General features: G+C 38.7%; 1 long non-coding RNA gene across 1 annotated transcript in view; it reads left to right on the top strand.

Moving 5' to 3' along the window:
* Window positions 1-9,682: 9,682 nt before the first annotated feature.
* LOC108793399 overlaps window positions 9,683-18,500 on the top strand; it is a 14,120-nt gene continuing 5,302 nt past the window's right edge. Inside the window, exons 1-2 of the long non-coding RNA XR_001941640.1 lie at window positions 9,683-9,695; window positions 13,817-13,818. This is a non-coding gene — a long non-coding RNA (uncharacterized LOC108793399). The remainder of the gene's footprint in view (window positions 9,696-13,816; window positions 13,819-18,500) is intronic.

The following is an 18,500-nucleotide window of genomic DNA, read 5'->3' on the forward strand; positions in this document are numbered from 1 at the left end:
GAATACCAGGAAACTGATTACACATATTCTCACGGCAGCCCGCTGTCTCATACCGCTGCAATGGAAACGTAAACTTCCTCCATCGAAACTAGATCTCTATACCAGAATTAAGGACGTGCAAGTTATGGAATATCTGACAGCGCGCCTAAATAACACAGTAGAAGCTCACAAAGCGGTGTGGAGACCGTGGGATAGCTTTGAGGTATACTCGAATGGAGAGGTAAGGGAGGAACAGATAGAAGGGGAGCGTGTAGGGTGAGGGTCCAGGAGAACAGGATACAAGGCAAGGGGATATGGGAGGAACACTGATAAAGGCTGAAAGTGGTAAACATCGGAGACGAAGCCCTGGAGGAAGACTGTACACAAGTTCTTTTCTTTCCTTTCCTTTTCTTTACTTGTTAATCTATAACTATAGAGTTTTTAAGGATGTTAAATTAATCGTTGAGGTATCGAAATATAACGGTATTGGTTGAATGTAGATCTTAAAAAAGATAAGCTATACTGATTCGGAAAACTACAAGCAATAAAGAGCAGCAATCACGATACATTAAGAAACTAGCAAGACGCACAAGAAAACATTTGCTTTATGAAAAAGGTTATTAGGCTTACAATTGAAAATGTAACTGTATACGTGATGTGATGACTGGTAACATACCTCATATCTTGGATGCCTCACATACTGTTATAAGTTTTGTAACTCATATATGCGAAATACACAATAAAAATTGTCAATTTAAAAAAAAAAATGTAAATATAGAAGCTTGGAGTAAGCATGGATCAAATATTGTGTTTTGTCAGTGAAGTCAGCTGGTAAAAAGGCAGAATAAGCCATGTCTTGCGTTATTTTACCCAATAAGCAATTGTGCTCCTTTGCTGGGAGTAAACATATATTTGCTTGGATTGCAGATTACTCAGAAAAAACAAAGCACTATAATGCAGTCATATAAGTCTGTATTAGTATAAATGTGATTTCAGAGTGGGAGGATAAACAGCTCAGATTTAGATGGGGTTAGCTGGTGAAGAAAGGAATAGAAAGTCAAGATAGGTTAGATTGTAATCAGTTGTCTACTACAATAGTGCCCAGAAAATAAAATCCTACTAAAGAAAAGGAGACACATCTACATACTAATAGAAATGAAAGTAACCTAAAAACTAATGACAATACAAACTGATGTTTCAACACTGAGCAATGCTATCATTTGATTGAGATGGTTAACATTAGATGACTCATAACTGACATTAAAAATGTCACTGTAACCCCATCCCCCTGACGCTCACCTTGCCAGACACATGTCACTTGTTCCCCACCTACCTGTTACATAGACCCTCACTTAGGCCTCATGCACATGGGCATCTGGGGATTCCTACAGGAAGAACCTGAGGATTTTTGTGGCAAAAATAAACATGTTCTTGCAGCAGGAATCCCCAGATGCTCATTTACATGTAGCCTAATTATTGTTATATATTGATAACTGTATCATGAATAGCAATATGGGTAGCACCTCATATTAGTTGCAAACCTAATACATTTATGTTTTAGGCTCTCAATTTGAAATAATAAATAAGAGACTCACTTGTGCAGTTAGAAAGGACTTCAGAATTAAATTACAGAGTTGTTGCCATAATGACAGTATAACATGACCACCAATTGGATAAAAAGCAGAGGTATCAAAGTGAAGCACCTAATTCAGAAGCACTATGCTGTTTAGCAGGAATAATTCCCTACATGTGCCATCAATATTGGGAAAGAAGTGAAAGAATATTAGAGGAAACAAATACCGAGCTGACATAGCTGACCTTCTTTTGTAAAAAATTTTTTTGTTTTGTGGTTGTTTATGGCTTTGATACTCTGAGTCACTGAACTGAAAGAAGCATAAATTAAATTAAACATCAGTAATGTGAGCTCCTCCTTTTCAAGCATTTTCTAGGCCAGTGACTAAGTAAACATTGAATACAATGGATCAGCATGACAGCTAGAGAACTTGTATTTTTGAGTGGTAGTGGCAGCTCTTATATTTTTTACATGACAGGTTTTCTTCAAAGCTTAAGATACCAAAATATTTGTACCAAATTCTCATTGTTTTCCGTGACCCTGAACCGTGACCCTCACTTCCTGTCACTGTGAAAGCCTATGACAGCAGAACAGCAAATGTGGGAAGCAGCTGTAACTGGTACAGAAAGACACCTGGCAGAGGGTCTCTGCCCCCAATTTATTAACAAAGAAGTGTTTTATTGCAGTCTGTGTCTGCACTGGAGTTTTTTTTTCATTTCCTGTCCCAAGCATCACATATTGACCCTCTGAATGGACTAAGGTTAAAATCCTGGTTTAGCATATGAATTTTAAATTGTATTTACATAAAATATTAAGGAAATACATGTATACTAAAAAGAGTGCCTGTTCTTTGAACAGGCAGAGTAGGGAAGGGCACATTACTGTTGGTGGCAAACACAGAAGTGCACATTGGTACGGTGGTGACAAGTGCAGAAGCACATTGGTGCCATGGTGATTAAAGTGGGGGCATGGAGGAGAGGTGGTAACAGCAGAGAAGGACAGTGGAGGTCAACTGTGGTGGTGAGAGCAGGGTTAGGGGGGTTGGCATGAAAGTGTTGGGAAAACATGGTGCTGAGAAAGAGGGTTCAGGTAGAACAGTGATGGGGATGTGCTGGTACAGTGGTGCTGGGTTGCAGGTGCAGTGGTGAGAGGTGCTGTCATCTGTAGCTCATCTAGATGCTACCACACATTACAGCAGTATTTTTGGGATGAGCAAAATTGGTACTAATACCTGGCACATATATGATAGAGACACAATTTTTAAAACACTACACTACCCCTAGAGTGGACCCAACATTTAGTAACAGTGCCGCTGATCTCCTCTCCTCTGAACTGCCGTGATCTCCGAAGATATCAATAATTACTTACCAGTGACCAACACTGGAAGTCTCACTTGCTAATAACTTATCAAAAGGCTTATACTTGTTAAATGATCTAATAAAGAGAGCCTAAACAAAGTTCTTAGTGATGGGAGACTTCCTGTGCAAGGAGTTGATTGCTGATGTGTGGGGGGTCCACTGCAGGTTAGAGAAGATCAGCAAAGAAGGAGAGGCTGAACCTTGAGTTTTTGGGCTCTCTGCCTACACCGCATTTGACTCTTCCCACTTCCTCCTCCCTCGGACGGCATTACTTCCTACCCAGTGCATCCTGTAGATGCAGATCATCATCCAGAGACTCAAAAGATTTGCTTCAATTGCCAGGAGGCCTGGTAGAGGACACTAAACACAGGGTGGCTCCCATGTATCCTGGGTGAATGGACAGGGATGCACTTGGAAACTATGCCAAGCCAAACACTGAAATGTTATTATAAACCCTCCCACTGCTTCCATTACTATGAAACCCTTCCAAAGCGGCAGTCATCATGTAGAAATCCAACATCCACATTTTATTTATTTTATTTTCAAGGTAAGTGTTATTTGAAATGTAACACCACTTTTAATCACTCCTCCTTCCAAACTATTAAACTCTCTATATATTACTATTTTGAACATATAATCTCTATATCAGTCTGAAACAAAGAGGGAAACTAAAACTCCATTTTAGCTTCTGTGTTCTTCTTTTACAATAGCATTTAGGTGTTAACAAAGTATGAACAATTCTGTAGGATAATCCAGTAATTGTGTCTAAATGTACCCATTAGATCATTATTATTTTCTCTGAATGGAATAAAACAGTCGTCAGATGTAGAATCTGTGATAATGGTGTACCTTTCTATGGAACTACTATTAAAAAAGGGGTCATTGGATGAAATGTACAATCCAGCAAATAGCCTTTACCCTTATAGTGCATGTCCAGCAACAGCATTTTTTGTTTTCATTTTCAGAGTGAATTTAATTTGTCTTTATTTCTCTACAACATATTTATTTATGTATGTATAACATTTTTCCAAGCATAAAGATGACCATAAACATCAGACATCAGCATAATATCAGCAAACATTATAACTGCCAAAAATTATTTTGCACAGTTTTCATGAGCATTTATTCTTGCATCTTACCAGCATGCACTTTGTGTATTGTAGAGGACTGCAGTGCACTCTGGACAGATTGTGGTGCATTTTTTATATGCATGTATTAAACAGTTTAAGTGGCAAATGCATTTCTAAACTAATGGAAAAGTATTCATGTGTAGAATTCTCAGTAGTACACAATCTCAAACTGTGGCAGTCTAAAATGTTTGGCATATTTAATAATGTAATTTCAAATAATAACTTGGACATACGTCAAAAGACAACATGAACCCCCAGAAGTAGGCTAAGTAACTTTTTAAAGAGCATAGTATGTATCTATATCCCCTCAATCTCAGAGATTATGAAAGAAATCAACCCTTTGGCTAAGGGTAAAATTACTCTACCCCAATTGGGTATGGCTTTTAACTAGACAGGACAGAGGCCATGTGCATAGATGGCAAAAAAGATCGGACTATAGAATGGACAGAATATTTCAGGCACAGGTCCAGAGATTAAGTAAGCATGACAACAAATGAACAGCTCATCTGCACCACTACAGGATATGTTATTCCTGGTTCACAGAAAAGTTTAAAACAACAATGCATAGATATAATTAGTTGAACAACATGGAGATAATATTTTACACCTTAGCATTGAAACTGGCAACCTTCAGTAAAAATCTTGGTGGATCAGTTTTTGTCATCGTATACAGTAATTGCTGGGAGACAGGGTCAGTGGAATTTTCAGAACTCTCTAGTGAGTCTTCCATTCCTCCCTATTCCTAGTTCACACATAGACACGAACCAAAACAACACAAAAGGTGGTGTTAGCCTATAATAAATACTTTTTTCTATTCTATGTTTTACACAATGATAAAACATATACAATGCACTGTACCTGAACAACATAATTTGGAACATGAGTAATGCTTGTTACTTTATTATTTAACATTGTACAGCATTTTTCTGGACAGTTTAAATATGTTTTATTATACTTTTGTTTTTTTTAATCTTTAATAAATGCAAATAAATAAATCTGGGACATAAAAAAGCACTGGTACATTTTCTGGTTGCTCTGAGCATCAATTCTGTTATCATGTCTTCCACTTGTTTTTCCACAGGAGACTCTGTATGACTATGCACATGTTTAAATGCTAAATAAGTAATACCTGTACTTCTATCAAACATCCAGTTTTTCATGAGTCAAAACATTTCTATTTGGTACTATGAATACAATCAAAACTAAGAAGGTTATTCACTAATGAGCCGGAGGATCCAGCCGTAGCTTTGGCTGATCCTTTGGCTCACTTCGGCCCGAGTCCAAAGGGCTGCTGTACGGGCTATTCACTATAGCCCGTAAAGCAGCCAAAGGCAGGCAAACGGCTCAGCCGTAGTCCCAGCTGAAGCAGGGTGAATGGTCTGCAAAGCAGACCGTTCACCCTATTAATGACAATAGCTGGGCAGAGCAAGCCGAGATGTCATGGCTAGCTCCACCCGGTTGTTGTACGGCGGAGTTGGCCGTAATGTCACAGCTGGCTCCGCCCAGCTGTTGTCATGTAATGGCAGACCAGCGTCCTCAGGTTACTTTGTCTGGGACCTGCTGGAAGACCCTGGCAGCTGATGTCACCACTAGCTCCGCCCAATTGTTTATATTTTGCCGTCATCTGTCAGATTCTTAATTCTGCGGCAGGAGTATGTCATGTGCTGTCGGGTCGCGGGTGTCGTTTTCTTTACTATTATTATTTATTTTATTTCGTTGAGTCGTCATTGTCATGGACAATGCTGGGCACCGTAATTGAATTTAGGATTACATCGGTGGGGCGGTCCATTTTTTTGTTTTTTTAATAAAGGAATTGCCAAAAATCCTTTGTTGTGCTTTTATTTCAATTTAAATGATTTTTGATTAAAGTCTGGCCTCCTTTTTTTCAATTCTATTTTAACCCTTTAGTGAATGGGTAGGGGTACCAGTACTCCTTACTCATTCACAAGGGGGGGGATAAAATGATTTTGGGGGGGAACCCACACATTTTTTTAACTTGGGGTCCCTCCTAAAATTGCGACCAGACCCTAAGGGCCTAGTATGACTTTTGGGGGTAACCTCACACATTTCTTTTAAATAGGGGTCCCTCCTAACATTCCTACCTGACCTAAAGGGCCTGGCATTGTTTGGGAGGGGAAACACATGCTGTTTTTTTCTTTTCTTTAAAAATGTTTTATTATTTTTATAACATTTTTCTTTATTTTCCTTTTTTCCATTTATTTAAATGATTTTTTAATATTTATTCTTTTGTTTACATTTTTTCCTATTCTGCTTGCTACCTCGGGGTTAGCAAGCAGAATAGCCGAGCCGAATGCTGCTTGGAGGCATTCAGCTATGCACTCACTTTAAGCGAGTGAACTGCCGGAGCTTCAAGTCAGCCGATCCAGTTGTTGGATCGGCTGAGTCAAACTCCTTCTGCACTAGGGCTTGGCCGAACATGCAGAGCATGTTGAGGAGAATGAAGGCAACCGAAGCCAGCTGATGTATGGCTGATTGCAGCCGATGTACGCTTAATTCAGCCATACAGGGCTGAAGTGAATAGCTGAACTGCTTTCGGCTCACTTTACTTCGGCTGGGTTATTCACTCGGCTGCATTTGGCAGCTTTGTAAATAACCCCCTAATTATTAAACCAGAATTCTAAATTGGAATAATAAGCCCTTTCTTTTAAGAAGTAATTCCTTAAAGGATCCACAACTGCTTTGAGTCAATCACTATTTGGCATTTTTACAATGCTATTTATGTCTGCATATAGTATAAACCTCTTCTGGCAACTAATCTATCTAAATTAAGTTGCAAGATCAGACAAGAATTAAAGCAATATATATATACCAAGATTACCAAATTTTGTCAAACATCAAATGGCATGTATTGCAGAAGTAGCATTTATGAGGGTGTTTTAGCAAAAGAGGCACAAAAAGAGGACATCATTTAATACTTCATAGATTCACCGCTCCATTCTAACATCTGTTGCACTCAGTCCATACTATGGGTGCAGGCTATAGTGTGCTTCACACTTGTTCAAACAAATGTTCAAAAGATCGACCGCACAAAACCAGAGTAAATGCAATCCGAAATTTTATTGCAGTAATCCAAACAGGTTCCAAAAAAATATATATAAATCCAAGAGAACAATGAACGTGAACATCACCATGAACATCTCCCACACCAACGCCCTCACGTGTTTCACCACCTGGGCTTAATAATAGAGGTTATGATTAAGCCCAGGTGGTGAAACGCATGAGAGGCGTTGGCGTGGTGTGGGAGATGTTCATGGTGATGTATACATTTATTGTTCTCTTGGATTTATATATATATTTTGGGAACCTGTTTGGATCACTGCAATAAACTTTCGGATTGCATTTACTCAGTTTTTTTGATCTTTTGAACAATTTAATTCTTGTCACATTCCAGTTTCTTTGCTTCTAAATATTATTGCAGAAATTGTTTCACAAACATGCAGGATATATACCCTTGTACTGGAATAATGTAGAAGTAAAATTGAATGTAAAATAAGAGCACAAGCACTGCCAGCTCTTTAACCTCCTTAGCGCTAACCTCAAAATTCTATTTAAAAACAATTAACCCCAAGCATCAACATTTTTACATTCAATTACTAACCCAAATAATGCTCCGAGTTTACCAATCCTCCTTCTGTGTTGAATGTGGATACGCTCTGTTTTGAGCATATCTGATTCCAGCTGTCAAATTCTGGCTATGGCCAGGAAAGGAGCAAATCAAATTGTGTCTGTTTTTATATATACAGGTGAAACTCGAATAATTAGAATATCGTGCAAAAGTAATTGCAGTAAGTGCTGCAAAAGGGGCCCAAACCAAGTACTGAGTACATATGCATGCTTGTACTTTTCAGAGGTCCGATATTGTTCTATGTACAATCCTTGTTTTATTGATTGCATGTAATAATCTACTTTTTTGAGGTTGTGGATTTGGGGTTCTAGGGGTTTTCATGAGCTGTAAGCCATAATCATCACAATTATGACAAATCACGGCTTGAATTATCTTGCTTTGCATGTAATGAGTCTATCTCATATATTAGTTTCACCTTTTAAGTTGCATTAGTGAAATAAATGAACTTTGCACGATATTCTAATTATTCAAGTTTCACCTGTGTATATATATATATATAATGTTTTAAAATAAAAATCTAGTAAAATAAATTACAAAACAAACAATATGTAAAGTATTGCTCCCACCCCATCCACGCACACATGAATGCATATGGGCACCTATGATGCATGTTCATACATAAACAGCAGGTAACACATATTAGGTATTGCTGTGTATGTCTGTGTGAGAGGAATAATGTGTGAGTATGAGAGATAATGCTAAGTGCATTAATTATGGTTAACTCCAAACTGATGAGCTGTAAAGATTTTTCAAGCATTGCATATTTGAGTATAGCAATTTTTCTCTATTTTGTACACAATTTTAAGGTTCAACATATTTGGAATCTATTAACTTGACACGGTATAATCTTTTACAAAGAAAAAAATGTTATATTTGTGTGTAAGAGAATACATTTGTGTGTATTTTTTGCTGAAAATATAGGTTTGAAACACAGTTGTAAAAATTTTGTGTGACATAAAAAGGCCTAAAAGTCACATTAAACATGTGTGTTGAAAAAAATTGCAACCTTTTGAATTTTGCGGGGCGGTACACATCACTAATGGGGTAACAATTGCTCATTATTTTTGACGTTTTCTCTAGTTGTTGTCAATGGAACTGGCGCCTAAAAAAATCCTCCTGACTGGACTGGACTGGACAGGCAAGAATTAATACACAGAAATGATTGGTTAAACCAACCAATGCTTTTTTCACAACTGCATTTCTTTTATACTGGATTTTCAAAATAACAAACTATTTTGGAAGTTGGCAGTTCAAACGAGTACATGCACAGAGGTTTTTACATTAGAAAAAACAGGGGCAACAGAGGAGAAATAAGGGACAAAGGGATTTGGTTCCAAAAGAGGGTACAATCTCTCCAAATAAGAGACATTTGGTTATTATAGACAGATAGAGCTTTCTTTTTGAGGTATATAATCACCTCGGGGGGGTTGTTATTTTTTTTACTGTATAACAAAAAAAGTACCATAAATGTAAAGAAAAAAGTTTCCCTACATTCTGTTATAAAACATTTATTCTTACCCATATTTTTGGTAAAACATAAAAGTTGGGATCACGTCGGGTAAATAGACACCAAACATGTCAAGCCTTAAAATTGTGAACACCCATAGACCCATAGGTGACGCTTAAAACGCTTTTACTGCTCATCGGTTTAGTGTTATCGTGTGTTAATGGCCCTAAAATTATTGCTCTCACTCAGACGTTTGCGGCGAAATGTAACATGTGCGGCATAATAGGCGCAATTGTTTTCGCACGTAGACGCACCCGACGCATATCTGCGTGTGTATGTGGGGAGCGGTGACTTAAAAAAATTGTTTTCTTTTCAATTTTTTTATGCTTTTTTTTTATGATTCTTTTACACACAACTTTATTGCATGCCAGGTCCTCTTTATGGAGACATCAGGGGTCTCCAAGACCCCTAATGTCACCTAGGGACCCCCCCAGAGAAGCTGATGAAGCAGAGACCGGCTTCATCAGCTTCTGTAGCTGGAGAGTGACACTGAATGCAGGAAGTGAAGTAATATACATCACAGAAGGGGCTTCTTAGTCCCCCATATACATCACTTCCTGCATTCGGAGACTGAGAGAAGATCAAAGGGATAACCGTATACTGATCTCCTGTCAGAGAGCCGTGCCGGTCGCGGCCGCATCGGGCACAGCGGATCTCGGGACCGGCAACGGCAGTGACAGCTGCTAATACAAGCAATGGAGCGTCTCTTGAGATGCTTGATCGCTTGAATGTAAAGCTCCCGGCCGGCCGTGAAATTACAACGGCCAGCCGGGAAGCTGCTCGTTGGGTGCCACTGTCCTCTCGTCACAGACAAGTGGACGAGTGGATTTTTATAGTCACACATGGATTCCATTTTTCCTACTTAGTGAAGTCACTTTCTACTTCCTAATTGCTAAGTGGGAGAGTCTCGCATAATTATAATCAGTGTTGTAAAAACAGAAAAACTGCCGTGAGCAGCAAAAAGCAAGAAAGGACATTTGTGGAAAAGTTCTGTACACCTACATTATACACAAAAACCCATACATTGAAGCATTGTTTGAATGTTTTCCTACTTCCTATTTCTAGTAAACCATGGCTTGCTGCAGATTAAACTAGAATTTTTTGTTTTATAGTACATTTTATGAACACTAAATCATATGTTTTTTTTTTTTAATTTGAGTTTCCTCTCAATGCATTTTACGTAATATGGAATTGAGCAGCTATCATGAAATTACTGGTTAAAGAGGAACTTTACCCAGATCTTTAAAATAACAACAAACATACCTTTAGAAATGTTTAGTAATGGCAATCTACAAACAGATACTTCTTGATAATTGCAGGCTTTGTATTATTTGCATACCTTATTTATCTTTTCTTTCCTTGACTTCTGACACTGGCCATGTTAACTAAGGGCAGGTTACTAGCTCTCCCTTTAGTTCATGGAACTCTAGCACATGTTACTAGGACATGTTACCATGCATAACATCTCAGGGGAGGAAAATGCCTTACCCGGAGATTATGATGTAACCTTCCCAGGATGCAACACTTGGGCACATTACATCATTTGTGCAAAAACTAGACCAGGAAGTAGATTAACTCTATTTGTAAGGAAATGACAAACAAGTTTGTTTAACTAATGAATTTAAGATGATTTTAAATTAGCATGCATGCTGATATGATTTGTAGTGAAACGGGGTAAAGATCCACTTTAAAAACATTTGCCTTAAAGGAGAACTATGGGGTGAGTGAAAATCACTCATCCTCATAGATCGAGCCGACGTGTGACAATGAAACTGTCACGCGTCGGCTCAATAGATCTGGAAGAGAGCAAACACATACCGTCGCTCGCTCACTTTTCGATCATCTCCCTGCAGAGAGCCGTGACTACAGGGATTCCCCCGTCAAACACCCAACCCCCCGCTCCAATCCTCCAGCGCTGACCCCCTCTCCCTCCAGCATTCACTCACGCATATACATACATCCAAAACACACACACACACACACACACTGTGAATTGCAACTTTGAGGAAGTAACTTAAATAAAATAAGTAATTGATCAGTGAATACATATTTAAAACAGATCCAACAGAGCATATTTGAATATACCATGAAAACAAGGGTGTCTCAGGGCTTAACTCCAAACAATAGGGGGAGGAATCCATTTTAAAGTACAATTAACACTTAGGGGTCTATTCACGAAGCTGCCGAAGGATCTGCTTCGGCCGATCCTTCCGCTAGCTTCGGCCCCAGGACCCCTTCTGACAGCTGGGCGGAGCCAGCCGTGATCTTATGGCTGGCTCCGGCCACTTTCAGAGAGATCAGCGTCCCTGGTTAACTGCTAACCAGGGACACTGATCTCCAAACAGCAGCTTCGGCAGCTTTGTGAATAGACCCCTTATTGTTCATGTATTCACCATTATAGTAATTTAAAGTTCCAAATCTCTTCCCTTCTGTAGCTAGTTGCTGGTAATTCCTTGTAGTCTGCGTAATATGAGGCCGAAAACCACTTAAAAAACAAAAACAAAAAAGTTTTAGGTCCCCACGTAAATATGCGAGCCTACTTGCAAAAACAACGATTGTGCCGCACATATTACAGATCGCAGCAAACATCCCAGTGAGAGCAATAATTCCAGGCCCATCAATCACTGTTAACCCTAAACTGATGAGCGGTAAAAGCTTTAAAGCGTCGCCTATGGCCAATTTTAGGCACGGTAGTTTGTTGCGATTTTGTGGGCGTACGCAATTTTAAAGCTTGACATGTTTGGTGTCTCTTTAACCGACCTGACCCCGTCTTTTATATTTTACCAAAAATATGGGTAATAATAAATGTTTTTCTTAACATAACCTAGGTAAAACTTTTTTTTTTCCAAAATTTACGGTCCTTTTCATTATATAGTAAAAAAAAAAAAAGCTCCAGTGGTAATTAAATACCACCAAAAGAAAGCTCTATCTGTCCCTAAAATTTTTTATAAAATTCATTTCAGTACAGTTTTGCATGACTGAGTCAGTCAAAGTACCGCAGCGCTGAATACTGAAAAATGGCCCTGGGCAGGAAGGGGGTTTAACACCCCGGTCAGCAAGTGGTTAATCTGTCTGATGACCAACAAAGGGAGCAAGACATAACTTTCACCTAACCTTCCCTAACTGCTTGTTTGTCACTGATAATGCCTAATAATGTATAATAAAAAGACCACCAACCTTTTTATAATTCTGAAAATTCTACTCTCTGTAAACATCATAACCTTGGTACCTGTAAACAAATACATGCAAACACATACATGTGCTCACATCTCGAATGCTAATGTTTATTTCTCAAATTAACTGAGTTTACAAAAAGAATATGCATATTTACTGAGAAGCAATGATTACATTTCATAAAAATATTTTTTTTTTTTTATTTGTAAACTTAAATACACTAATAATTGCTACTGAATGTGCCTTAGTTATCCCAAAACAATCTTACTGGTATCGCAAAAGTACTGCAGATTTAGAGGTCTATTCACAAAGCAGCCGAAGGAGTTAGCTGTAGCTTCGGCCGATCCTTCGGCTAGCTTCGGCCACAGGACCCCTTTCGGTACTACATTAGCCGAGCGGCTCAGTCGAGCTGAACGCATATGCCTCGGCTCGGCTGAGCTGCACTGAAAGCCGAAGCTGGCCGAGCGCCTGCTTCTGACAGCTGGGCGGAGCCAGCCGTGATCTTACGGCTGGCTCCGGCCACTTGCAGAGAGATCAGCGTCCCTGGTTACCAGCTAACCAGGGACACTGATCTCCAGACAGCCTATCTCTCCCTGGCGCTCCGGGAGTCTCCCGCTCCCGGCCACCAAGGAGAGAAACACTGCTTTTTCTTTATTTTTCTTATTCTGACACGGAGCCGTGTCAGAATAGAAAAAAAAATAATAATTTTGGCCATAGGAATGCATTGCTAGATTCCTATTGGCTATTTCAATTTGCAATAGCCAATAGCAAACTAGCATTGCACCCGCCCTCTGCTGCAGTTCTCCATCAGGTCCACCACTACTGAGCAGTGTTTCTCTCCTTGGCGACCGCGAGCGGGAGACTCCCGGAGTGCCTGGGAGAGTTAGGCTTTTTTTTCTTTTTTTTTATGGCAGCAGAACCGCCAGCCAATATAAAACTGTTGGGTGGAGCTAGCTGTCATTGCTAGCTCCGCACAATCGTTTTCTATTTCTATTTTACTACTTTTTAAACTGTTTTTCTGTTCTGCTCGGTCCCACAGAGGGACCGAGCAGAAAAGTCGAGCCGAATGCCGCAAGCTGCCTACGGCAGCTTCGTGAATAGACCCCTTAATCTTTATGAAAAGGTATCGGCAGTTTAAAATTATATTTATTTCAATGCTCCACACACAATTGTTTTTTTTTTCACTTTGTTATCTTTAACTACAACCATACCTCCATAGCAGATACTAAAAAGATGACAATGTCCATGGCTGGGATACCCTGTAGAGCTCATAGAGAGTTCTAAAGCCCAAGTAGCTTTAATATGCAAATTGGGACTTCACAAACATCCCACCATTTGCTATTGGTCAGTGAGGCCATCCATCACCAGGAAGGACCAATAGCAAGCAATGTGAAGTGGAAAGCAAGAGGACAAATCTTATTTTTAGAGCTGAAGCTATTACAATGTAAGTAGTTGTATACATTATTGAGCTTCCTTAGCTCTTAAGTACACCTAATGGCTTACATAGTCTAAACAAGTCTCATACAATTACTATGGGATGACAAGTCTTACGCAGTAAACAAAAACGTCCACTATCACCCTGAGCCAAATCCTCCTTTATTAATGTCTGACATGCTCACCTTTCCAGGCACTGGAGCTCAAAGTGGGAAGCTTTAAGCAACAAAGACCGTGCTTATTTTCAGAAAGCAGTGAACAGGATTCGTCCCCATGCACATGACGATTAAAGGAGAACTCAAGGCAAAAATGTTCTTACCCTCGCAGTGGGGCTACCCCCATAATGCAAGGATTAAGTACTCGTATCTGTCTAGGTGCTAAAAAAAAAGTTATACTCACCCGATCCTCAGAGGTGGCATGCACTTGGACTGGTCCCTGGAGCCTCTCTCACTCTCCACCGCGGAACTATAAGGATCCTTGAGTCATCACATTCTATACACAGTGTAAAGGAGGTGAAGACACCAAGGGACTTACCATAACTGCAGCTGAGGAGGAAACAGGCTTCAGGAATTGGAGTAGCAGCCAGCTAGTTCTGCGGTCCGGGTGGGTATAACTTTTTTTCTTAGCACCTAAATAAAAACGAGCACTTAAAATGATATTAAAGCTTCAGTTTTTCTTTTTTTTTAATTTACAACTTTTTCAGGTTTTTTTAAAATTTACAACTAGGAGGCCCACCTTTGTATACAACTTCTGTTCTTTAAAAGTTTTCAGTTCCTCCGCATCGCTCTGCCTCCATCAGCTAAGTGGCTTTAATACAACTTTAACTTTTGCAGTGTGGGGGTAGCCCCATAACAAGGGTTAAGAACATTTTTTCCCAGAGTTCTTACCAGGTGCCCCTAGAAGGTATAATGCTTTACTATGACTGAATGCACACCTAGACTTTTAGTAGCATCAAGGTGCAGTCAGTCTATGTGTGTTTATACAAACAAGAAATGTCTGCTTCATGGGACCATTTAGCCTGGTTTTATGCAGCTTAACACAGCTATGCACATATAAACATGGCTAAATGTGTCCTAATGCGGCTAAACCCAGGGACATCTAAACACATGAAAAATTATATGGCAAGCAAAACAAGTTGTTTACACTTCCCAGATTATTCTTGAAGGACCATGTGCATGGGGTATTAGGTGTGGCCATGTGCTGATTGGGAAGTGTAGTGCAAGCAGGCACAGCCTACAGTGACAAATCTTTCCTGAATTCAGGAGCAGTGCAGCACTGTTGCCACACCATCACAGGAAGCTGCATTCAGTGGACTTCACTGGCAGGTTCAACAGGCAATCAATTTGTGGTACTTTGCAGAGGCTCGAAAAGAAAGCTGTAGGTGCAGATGCACATATAAGTATTTGCTGTAGCACATATTTTTTAATATTAGACCAATTTTCTACCTTAAGTAGCTCTACCATGTATCTGTTTGCTCGCTATGCATAGTAATATAAGTTTGGGGTATCTGAAGGGAACCCAGGTTCACTTTAAACTTAACATGTTTTTAAAAAATGTACTGGACACAGTTAAAAGTGGTGTTCTGCACACAAAAATAAAGGAAATGTAGGTTTTACAATATCATGAAACCAGTTTGGCTTCAACGACTTAACTACTCTATGAGGAAAAGTATAAATTAATAAAGTAAAACATTGCCTTAACCTAACTCTCTGTTTGAAGTAAATACAGGTTTGTTATCCTAGTAATCATTTAGTATCAACCACACTCGTTGCCGCATCTTGTTTTGGGTTTGAAATACTTTGATATTAAAAAAATAAAAAAGTATTAATACTGTCAAATGTATTGAGTGCTATGAGTATTTATCCTGTAGTTGAGAAAAGATGTAATACATTAATTATGTAGCATGGGAAATATAAACATTTATAATGATCTTTGAAAATATCTAATCTTATATTCAAAGCTAAGATGACTTCTGTCAGCATCACAGGAATGTAAAGTATAATTATGAAATCTTAAAACAATGTTATCATAGGTGCATTGGATTATAAAATAAATATTACTTGCAGCCGTACAAAAAGTTTTAAAGCTGAACTCCAGCCAGGAGGAAAATGATGTCATTAGGAAGGTGTGTTCTTACCTTGTTAAAAAAACCTGTTCATTTTTTTTCAAAGTTCGTTCTTGCCCTTTTTATTGTTCCCCACTCATGGCCCTTATGACTGCTTGTTCTGGTTTCTGTGTCTGGGCACCTTTGTTTTCTCCCATTGGAGAAATGTCTCCAGGTCACACAACATCATTCATATAGCTTACAGAATATGAGGTGCTTAGGTGATAATGTGCTTGGGTGAATCCGATTTCCATAGCACCCAGGTGCGATCTGCCCACAGCCCACATTGTCTGAACAGCCCAGACTACAGCCAATATGGATGCCACCGAATTTCCATGGTGTCATGGCAAATGTAGTACAGATTTCAGCCTAGGAAAACATTAGATGTGATGTGTGCCACCACAATAGATCCTTCATCCGGCCCCCAGGCAAAATGAAACAGAATGAAGGAGCTGATGATGTCACATGATTTAATATTTTTGTGAATTACACAAAAATGAAGGCATTCTTTTAAAAAATTGTAATAGCATTTTTTATTATGGGTGGGGAAAGGGACAAAAGTGTTAGGAATCCTGCAGTCCAGATTTAAAATAAATTGCCTTTAAACATTCTCCTAGGAGGCCATTACACAATATGAAGCCAATTAAAAAAATGTACAATATTGATACCCAGACAAGGAGATTTAGTTGGCTCACAATTTTTTAATGACTAGTTCTTTTTCTGAGGTCTGAAACTCAATTAGAAGAAATTCAAAAGGGGTACATTAAGATGCGGATGAATAATGTGAATGCATGCGTCAATAATGAAACATAAGCATGTACACAAAAATAATATATAATTGTTAAGGTTTTTTGCGCAAGGTCATAATATACATATGTGCAGCTATCTAGGCCTATGTCATTCCAAGAAGTACATTTTATTTCTTTGATATCTTAAAAGTCTAGATTAAAATGATCGATGCTCACATCTGAGATCAGCGAGCTTTTTGATGAATTGTATTCCTTATGAAATAAAGTATCAGGGTTTTATATCTCATTACATTATGAGATCGAAGAACCATGAACATATCTAAAACTATCTGTAACTCAGTAATTTCAGGACAGTGGTGACTTTTATGCCAGCTTTCTAAGACCAGCAAAGCAAGAAATCATGAATCTGATTAACTTCGTCCATCTCTGAACAGATTTAACATCGCAGCTAAATTAACACAGGTGAGGTATCAAATCAAAGAGCACCAGCATTACTTTAGTGATGCAAAACAAAAATCAATTCCTTAAAGAAATAGATGCAGCCCCCAAGGAACTGTTTATAAAATGTACACACAAGTTAATCACAAACTTTTTCCATGCCTTATTTTATCATAAAGACAAGTTGGTGGTTATCTATTCCAGTTTTTAATAGGCAAATTGAACATGTGATGTTAGTGCTGCTTCCAAGCAAACTCAAATGCACTGTACTGGCTGAGTCAATGGTTTATTTGCTGATACCATGCTAACAATGATAGACAACGAGAAATTCTTAATTTGTGCAGAGGAACTGTTTAGCCACAATCAATAACATCTCAGTTAACAGAAATTTTACAACTGTAAACAGAATTGATTTGTTTTTAACTGTACCAACTTGTCATTATATATTGATTTCTTCTTAACCTACAGTTAAACATCACACAGCTGAACTGACTGTCATTGCTTTATTCTTGCTTTCAGCAATTAGTTGCAAACAATTTAAAGTCTGACAGCAACAAACCTGCATGTATGTATGAAGATGACAACACTGTGTGTTATTGAACAAACAAGCTGCAAATGTATTTAGCTTTATCCTTTCAAGTCTGTAACATTACCATATAGGCCCTAATATGCTACTGACACGATTACCTTGAAACCAACAGCAATTTCAGAAACACTAAACAAACCGTGGTTCCTCTCCAACTCTTAAGTCCTGAATTTATTATTTAGAGCAATTCAGCTGTAGCTCAATCATTAAAGGACAAACAGCATGCCATGCACTAAAGCACTTATATGTTTATTATAATTTACAAAAAGGGATGCTGTCTATTATTGACTCCTGCTGCAACGATGCAAAACAGCATCCCTGCTCTTTCATTTAGAATTCAGATGACTCCTTTCTCCTTCACCAAAAACAAGGATAGATCTCTTCTTACATACACCACAAAACACACCTGCACTTTAACTCACACCAAAATTCAGATGAGCCAGGCATGCTAAAGGCATCGTCAACGAGCAGAGCGTAAAAACAAAGCACAGGTGTCAGGCTAAGGACTACACGTACAACTGTGCACTTAAAAAAGTCCTTAGATCTCCCAAGCCCTCCGTCACTCATTCGAGAGATCTGTGTGCACGCGTAGTAGGTGCGCATGGAGTTGAAAAGCTCTCGTGACGCTGATGATCATATGTGAAGTGACAGCTTTTACGGTATCCATTAGCATGCGTAAGCAATCACTGTACAGTACTCGAGGGAGAATTATGTTGATGATAATAATAATAATAATAACAACAATATAATAATAGTAGCAGTAGTAATAATAATGCAAATGATGATAATAATAATAAAAAAATAGTAGTAGTGGTGGTAATC

The sequence above is a fragment of the Nanorana parkeri genome, unplaced genomic scaffold (assembly GCF_000935625.1).
Source record: "Nanorana parkeri isolate BGI_ZX_2015 unplaced genomic scaffold, ASM93562v1 scaffold745, whole genome shotgun sequence".
NCBI classification, from domain to species: domain Eukaryota; kingdom Metazoa; phylum Chordata; class Amphibia; order Anura; family Dicroglossidae; genus Nanorana; species Nanorana parkeri.